An 8,425-nucleotide genomic window follows, 5' to 3' on the forward strand; every position below is an offset into this window, starting at 1 on the left:
CCCTAAGGTCGATGAAAAATTATAAGTGCTTGACTAGTCTAGGACTAGTTACTCAGGGCTAGGGCCAAAGGCCTAGGTGACTGCTTGTCACGTGGCTAGGGAGTGGAATCCTATGGTTGTGACTCTATGGTCATGCGGTAGGTTATATTGGTGACTAGTTCATCGATCATCTATCTTGATAAGCTAGTGAAAGGATCACTTATTTGTAAAGCCCAAGTGACCCTATCGTCACATGGCTAATGGGAACGGAACCCACTTTTGTGACTTTTTCCAACTGTCACTCCTCTATTTTGGACTGAGAGTCCTGAATGATTATTATGATCATTGTTGATATTACATTCATGCGTTATTGTGTTTTCTTGTTGGGCTTTGGCTCATGGGTAGGAATGGAAAAATGGGTCTATGGTGCGGGGCGGGTTAGGGCCCCGACCCGGCGGGGCATCATTGTCCCGGTAAAATTGGGGCAGAATTCGGGGCGGGGCTTTGACCCACCCCGCCCCGATATGAATTCTGGCGGGTCGGGGTAGACCCGCCCCGATTACCTTTTTTTTTTTTTTAATTCTCAAGTAAGTAACTTTGTCTGAACTGAACCCTTTTTCTCCTCACGACTAGACCTCTCTGCTACTCTTCCCTGTCTTCCTCTGAAATCGCAGAGCTTGATGCCCTAACCGGAATCCCCAATTCCAACGGCCCGATTTCAGAGGAAGAAGAGAATTGGTTGAAGAAGCTCAAGAATCCCGAAGTCGTGGAGCAAGCCCAAAACGAAACCCTTCTTCTCCAAACCAAAGCTGCTGCTGCTGATCCAACCTTCTCCATCTTCGTTGCTAAGTTTTGGGTAATGGTGAGTGCTCTCTTCTCCATCTCCATCTTCTACTCATTTTTTCAGATGGGTATTGCATTATTTCCATCTTCTACTGCTTGAATTTTTGTTTGTTTGAAATTGGATTCTTTAGGGACAAATTGGAAGTGGAGATGGATGAGGAAGGTGGAGTTCGACACGTCGTTGTTTCACAGGTAAAATTCTCTTACAAGAATTTTTTATTTTTGCAAGAACTACACACTTGATTAGATTTTTGGGGTTAAATTAATATGATATTTAGATATATGGGTGATAATGATCTTTTATTATTGAAATTTTTTGAGTTTGTGTGATGGGTATGATTTGAATTATGTTTTTGTGTTGATGAAGAATTTGGGTCCATAGTCATCTCGAATGGCTATTTCGAAACTAGTTTGGCAAATATCTGTGTCTATACATATTGAATCCTTTATGAGGCTTCAAAACATATTTAGTAGTTTATTTTAATATTGAATCCTTGCTTTTGGACTTGCGTTGTATCCCTGTAACTCATACAAAATACATTCATGTTAGAAACCAGCTTTATCAACCAGAAGTAAGTTTAGTAAAACATTGGTAAATTTAGCTAATTCTTATTTACGTATATATGTATAGGCTTCCATTTCAATGTTAATAAGTATTAAAAATGAACAATCTTTGGAGAGATTCCATGGAGTTCTTTCATTAATATTAATAAGTATTAAAAATGAACATAACAAGTGGGTTTGGAGTGGGGTGAGGTGAGGTGAGGTGAGGTGAGGTGGGGTCTTTAAAGTTTCTATCTTTTTTGGTTTTCTTTAACCGCATCTTATAGATGTGGGAATGGGTATTTTGTTTTCTTAATTCTGAGTATGATTTGTATAATACATGGGAGGGAGTTTATAAATTGTTCATACTAAAATTTATGAACTGGATAAAATTGTTATTTTCAAGTCAGAACCTGGATATTTATATGTACCTAACATAACTACTGATGTTCTTTAGTTCAGGAAATGGCTATACAGCTTTCAGATAGACCTTTTTATCATGAATCTATATAAGGGTGATTTTGACCCATAAGTAATTGCAATCCTATTTGTTTCTTTAAATGATCATAAGTTTTTCAGGGTGGCAATATACAAACATGTATAATTAGCTCTATAACTAAATTCCAATCATGAATATCAGAAGAGATTTCCAGTTTAGAACTAGGGACAAAACTTAGAAAAGCTGAAGATCAATGTGACTTTGTCTAACAGTATATGATGCATGATTATCTAAGATGGTCATTGTTAAATCACCCTGCAGATTAACTAACATTGACAATTCAATACCTTAAGAAAACTAAGATAATTCGATATAATGTTGTAGAACTCACCGCTAATGAAAACGGTTAATTAAAGATTCTAAAATGCAAGCCTTTTTCACTTCCAAGAGATGCTTAGGAGTGAAAGATCTATTTGCACTGCCTGTAGATTGATATCCTTTCTTGTCATAAAAAAAAACTGAGTTTTGAATGGGTTTTTTCAAACTGAGTTTGATTTGTAAAATTTATGGGTTTGTTTGTGTATTATTCATATATATAGTTTTTGGTATATGATTTTTTGGTATTATTCATATATATAGTTTTTGGTATATAAAATTTATGGCACTATTTTCTCGGTCAAAGCCTTTACTGGTTAGAATTTATGTGTTGTAATCTTTATGCATATGTATAATATTTTTGGAGCCAAGCAGTTCCTAATTGTTATGTGGATATAATGTAGGATAGATCAAACACTAAACATGTCTACCCAAGATGTTATCGAATCTAATTTTGTCGATGATGTTGATTATGTTCACTCAACACATACACAAGAGTCACAATCTCTAGGAAATACAAGAGATGAAAGTGAGAGTAGAAGTACTAAAAGAAAGAGAACATCTCCTGCATGGGATCATTTTACAATGCAAAAAATTGATGGTAAACTGAAGGCAGTTTGTAACCATTGTGGGAGGAAATTAGGGGGAGAGAGTAGTAATGGGACTAAATATTTGCTTGCTCATGTGAAAAGATGCCCAGTAATAAAGGAACAACTTGCCATGAATCCTAATCCTAATGCAAGTCCTTCAGTCACAACTTACAATTTTGATCCTGAACAAGGGAGAAAAAAGTTAGCTCAAATGATCATTCTACATGAATACCCTTTATCGATGGTTGAGCATAGTGGTTTTATAGACTATTCAAATACTCTTTGCCCTATGTTTAAAATGTTGTCAAGGAATACAATTAGGTCTGATATTTTGAAAATGTACAAGGTTGAGAAGGAAAAATGTAGCCAAATTTTGGAGAAGAATAGAAGTAGACTAGCTATAACCACTGATATGTGGACTGCCAATCATCAAAAGAGGGGATATGTGATTGTGACAGCACATTTAATAGATGACTCTTGGAAGTTGCATAGTAGGATTATAAGTTTTAAGTATGTACCATGCCCACATGATGCTGTTACACTTACTGATACATTGAGTTCGTGTCTGTCTGAATGGAATATTGAAGACAAGATTAGTACAGTGACTGTGGATAATTGTACAACTAATGATGCAATGATTCCACTTTTGAAGGAAAAATTTAATTTTGACTGTTTCATTTTAAAAGGAAAGCTACTCCACATGCGTTATTGTGCGCATATTTTGAATCTTATTGTCAAGGATGGCTTGTCTGTTATTGGTGATAGCATTGACAAGATTCAAGACAGTGTTGCTTATTGGTCGGGCACACCAAAGAGGTATGAGAAATTTGAGGAGACTGCTCGTTCTCTTGAAGTGACATGTACTAAAAAGTTATCACTTGATTGTCAAACAAGGTGGAATTCAACATACTTGATGCTTAACATAGCTTTATTGTAAAATAGAGTATTTGAACAATTAAAACTACGTGATTCAAGATATGTTAGATATGCGCCATCAGGAGATGATTGGATTAGAGCTCAAAAATTGTGTGACAAGTTGGAAGTGTTTCATGAGGTGACAGAGTTGTTTTTTGGAACCAAGTATCCTACAGCTAATCTTTTTTTCCCAAAGATGTGTCAAATTAAAATGAGAATTAAAGCATGGATGACAGTAGATGAGCCCTTTATTAGGCACATGGCAACTCAAATGATGTCTAAGTTTCAAAAGTATTGGGAAGAGATTCATGGGCTTATGACTGTGGCTGTTGGTTTGGATCCAAGATATAAGTTTATGTTGATCAAATATTATTTTCCTACCATTTATGGAAATGATCAATATGAGATTGAAATTGAGAAGGTCTGCAAGCTTTGTTATAAGCTACTAGAAGAGTACAGTTCTAAGTTTCCTAATCTTAGAGAAAGAAGTCAGCAAATGGATAGTGTATCAGCATCTTCTCAAACACAAATATATGATCTATCTAACTTTGACACATATGTTAGAGTTGCATATGGTGTAGAGAATGTGAAGTCAGAGTTAGAACTCTATTTGGAAGAGAAATTGATACCTAGGACTGATGAGTTCTTTGATATATGCAATTATTGGAAAGTAACAGGACTCAAATATCCTGTGTTGAATATGATTGCCAAAGATATATTTGTTGTGCCTATTAGCACCGTTGCTTCGGAATCTACATTCAGTACTGGCGGTAGACATGTGGGTTCACACCGAGTAAGACTTCATCCTTCTACATTAGAAGCATTGATATGCACTCAAAATTGGTTGGTAAATGACAAAAAAGGTAAATATACTTATCTTTATATATATATATATAAATTCATATTTTATTGTATTATTTCAACATTAATTTTTTTTATTTTCTTTACAGAAGCGACTCCACTAGTCACCATGAATGATGAAGATAATGATGTAGATCCAACTATGGTACTTAATTAAGTTTTTATAAGTCATCAAATAAATTATTAACTTCTATTATTAATACATATATTTTTTTTGTAGGAGCCATACATAGTTGATCTTGATGATTAAGGTAGCAGGTCAATAAAGAAGAAGAAAGTCATTTGATTCTTTTGACGCATCAAAAGTGGAGTGCTATGTTGCATATGATAGTTTTATTTTACTTTGTTCTCTTGAGAAACTCTTATTATACTTGGCGAATTCTTGATTTAAATGATGATATAATGATATGATTCAATACAATTCTCTCATGTTACTTATATACATGCATAATATGAAAATTGACATTTTATATGTGGTTTAGAATATCCTTAATTTTAAATAGATTTTAAGTGTAAGATTTATAAAAAAAAAATTATTCCATAACTACTCTATGAAAGAATTGTAAATATTAAAAAATATGTTTTATTTAATTATCCTTATTCTTGTAATTATTTTTGTAAATTATAAAATAAAAAATAAATTAAAATATTTGAAGATGTAGTTGACAAGAAGTGTAAAAAATAAGGATTGTAATAAAAAAATAATTTAAGTTTAAAGAGAATTCTAAAAATAAAATTTAATATTTCTTAAAAAAAAAAAGGCAAATGGGGCGGGGCAAACCCGCCCCGATTAAGACGGGGCGGGGCGGGGCGGAAGCGGGGCGGGGTAGACCCGCCCCATTTACATGCCTACTCATGGGTGCTATGTGGTGCAGGTAAAGGAAAAGAAAACCTCACCCAGCCTTGAGTGGGGAGCTTAGGTAGTGTTGTGTACATATGCGGCCGCTTGACCACCACGGCCAAGGAGTTCTCAGAGGAATTAGGGGGTTTACCCTATTTTTGTCGCTTAGGTCAGCGGGTTGTAAATAACTTGTAAATGTTTTGATGGGCCCATGAACAGTTTTATGTTTTAAATAAAATATATCATTTCCTTTTGATTTGGTTTTCCACCTTACCATATTTATAACACCTAGAAGCATGTTTTTAACCAAAGAACTCAGGTAACGAGTTAAATTCACAGTTCATTGTTCACAGTAACTGTCCTGGGGTAACCAGGGTGTTACAGGTACCGCCTCCACCACCACGCTGCCGCCGTGAGGACGCTGTCGACGTTGTGAAGACTCCGCTGCCACTGTAAGGATACCACCACCATGCCCCTCCACACCCACGTCTCTCTCAGTTATATATATATATATAATTTTAGTTTATATTTTTTATTTTTTCCGTTTTATTTATTTTTACTAGTTTTATTTATTTTCTTTTTCTTTTTTTATATATATTTATATTGTATATATGTGGATATATATTTGTGTATGTGTATATATATATTAATATATATAGATATATGTATATACTTATGCATATATATATATTTGTTTTTCTAATTTTTTTCCAATTTTATTTTTCTATTTATTTTTTTAGTTTTTTAATTTAATTATGTTTTTATTTTCTTTTTTTATTTTTTTGTTTTTAATTGTTTTTTATTTTTATTTTTTTATCAATTTTTATTTGTTAAGTATATATATTCGTGTGTGTCGTGTATATATATATGTATATGTATGAGTGTACTCTTAATGGGTATTACTCATGGATGGTTACTTTAATACTAATTATTGGATTAAGATCAATGATCTATATTTATAGTTGTTAATTAATATTTCTAAAAATAAATTTTTATTTTTTCAAATTTGTGGAAGAGTTACCTTATGGAAAACGTGAATCTATTATGAAAATATAATATTGTAAACTTTTCATTTTTCAAATGCATGCAAATTTCTAAATATAGCTAGTGTCTCTCATTGCTTGGAAACAACATTAGTTATCCCTCAAAAATACAAGGATGATGTGGGGAATGAGAATGAGACACGTGACATCACCAATCAGGAAAAAATGACAACATATTGAGAAAAGACCGATGGGAAAAACAGATTGGTCCAGGACCTAGGAAAGCCGCCAAGACTAAACCCCTAGGGGTGGTCAACCTGACCCCTAACCCTAGGGGTGGTTGGCCTGACCCCAACCCCTAGGGTAGTTGGCCCTAATCTTCCCAAGGACCCCTAGGGGCGGTCGGCCTGACCTCAACCCCTAGGGTGGTTGGCCTAAGCAGGCCCAAGAGCCACCTAGGTGGTCGACCCACCCTATCTTTCATGGGGTGGTCGGCCTAACCCTCAAGCACACTTCACTGAGAAATAATCACTCTCGTTCAAACTGAGATCACTAGGCCTAGCACCCAGAGGATCAACAGGTCCAGCACCTAGAATGTCGCAAGTCCAGCACCCAAGTTTTAGTCATCGGGCCTAGCACCTAAGTCTCATATACCGACAGAGACTTAACATTTTCCCAAAAGTTTCAATCGTGCATTTTCTACCATGATCTAAAGAAACAATGAGAAGACCCACAATCTCATGATCATGGGGAGGTTGACATGTATCTCCACTACCTGATAATTGTGTGCCAAACCACGATCCCAATATGACTGGTCATGTAACAGCCCTGGGTACTATAAATAAAGGACCCAGGGCTTCATTTAAAAGGAATTTTTTTTTTGGACTCTCTTTTCTAGATCTGATCTCTTTCTCTGGAATTTTGGCAGAAAAATCTTACTGACGAGTGAACTCACCAGTTTGTACTTGTAATTGTCGAGTGACTCAAAACTAAAAGCTAAGTGGATTAGGTTATTACTATTTATCTGAACATGGCTGAACCACTAAAAATTCTTGTGTGTTTATTTAAGATAATCGTACTCTGTCATTTATTTCATTCAAAAGGTGTCGTATACTGTACATATGACCATTGGCCAATTTCAAAGTTCAACATTTTGGTGCTTTCATTGAGAGTACAAAATCTAGAAACACATTTTCATCATTTTTACGATGCCTCCAAAACCTAGTAAGTCAAAGAAGACTGCTCCCATGGATTCCCCCCACCCAGGATCCCGTTAACAAACCTCAGGTGGAGGTAGGAAATCAACCTGATGCAAAAGATCCACAGGATGCTCATTAGGAGGAGATGGTACAATTTCTAACGAGGCAGGAGGCCTTTGCTGCAGAAATTACCCTTCAGAGGGCGAATATGGAACGATAACGACGGGAGATCGATGAGTAGGTCCAGAGGATGATCCAGAGGGAGCAGAAGGCTGACCGGAAGCACCAGGAGGCCGTTGTGGCCTTAGAGGCGGCTACTCAATTAGCCCGAGCTAACGCTGAAGCTGCTGCTCAGGCGGTGATGGAGGCTCAGGCCAAAGCAGCAGGAATGCAAGACAATAGTAACAGAGAGTCCCAGTGGAGGAGTAGGACCCTAAGAACACTCTCAAAACCACTTTCTTAGAGACAGGATGAAGAGGCACAGTCCAAGACTGCCTCCTCCATGACTAAGAAAAATAACACTCCATCTCGAAGTAGGAGTATTACCAACCCAAAGGCCCCCTCCCAGGGGGACCAACGAAACAACGCATGAGATGAGGAATAAACATCTGAAAGGCGTGACAAGAATGGAAATGGCCACTCAAAGTCTCAAAGTCATATAGGAGGAGAGGCTCGAGGGTAGGGTCGCACCGACAGGGACAAGGCAGACCTACCACCCTTGCACCCTCAGTCTCGCAAGGGAAAAGAACCAATTAATAACACAAGTACTAAGTTCGATAGGTTGGGGAAAGATGCACAACCTCAGGATTTGAGGGAGGTCATCAACAGGAGGACCAATGCTCAGGAGGGGTTGCCAG

The sequence above is a fragment of the Humulus lupulus genome, chromosome 2 (assembly GCF_963169125.1).
Source record: "Humulus lupulus chromosome 2, drHumLupu1.1, whole genome shotgun sequence".
NCBI classification, from domain to species: Eukaryota; Viridiplantae; Streptophyta; class Magnoliopsida; order Rosales; family Cannabaceae; genus Humulus; species Humulus lupulus.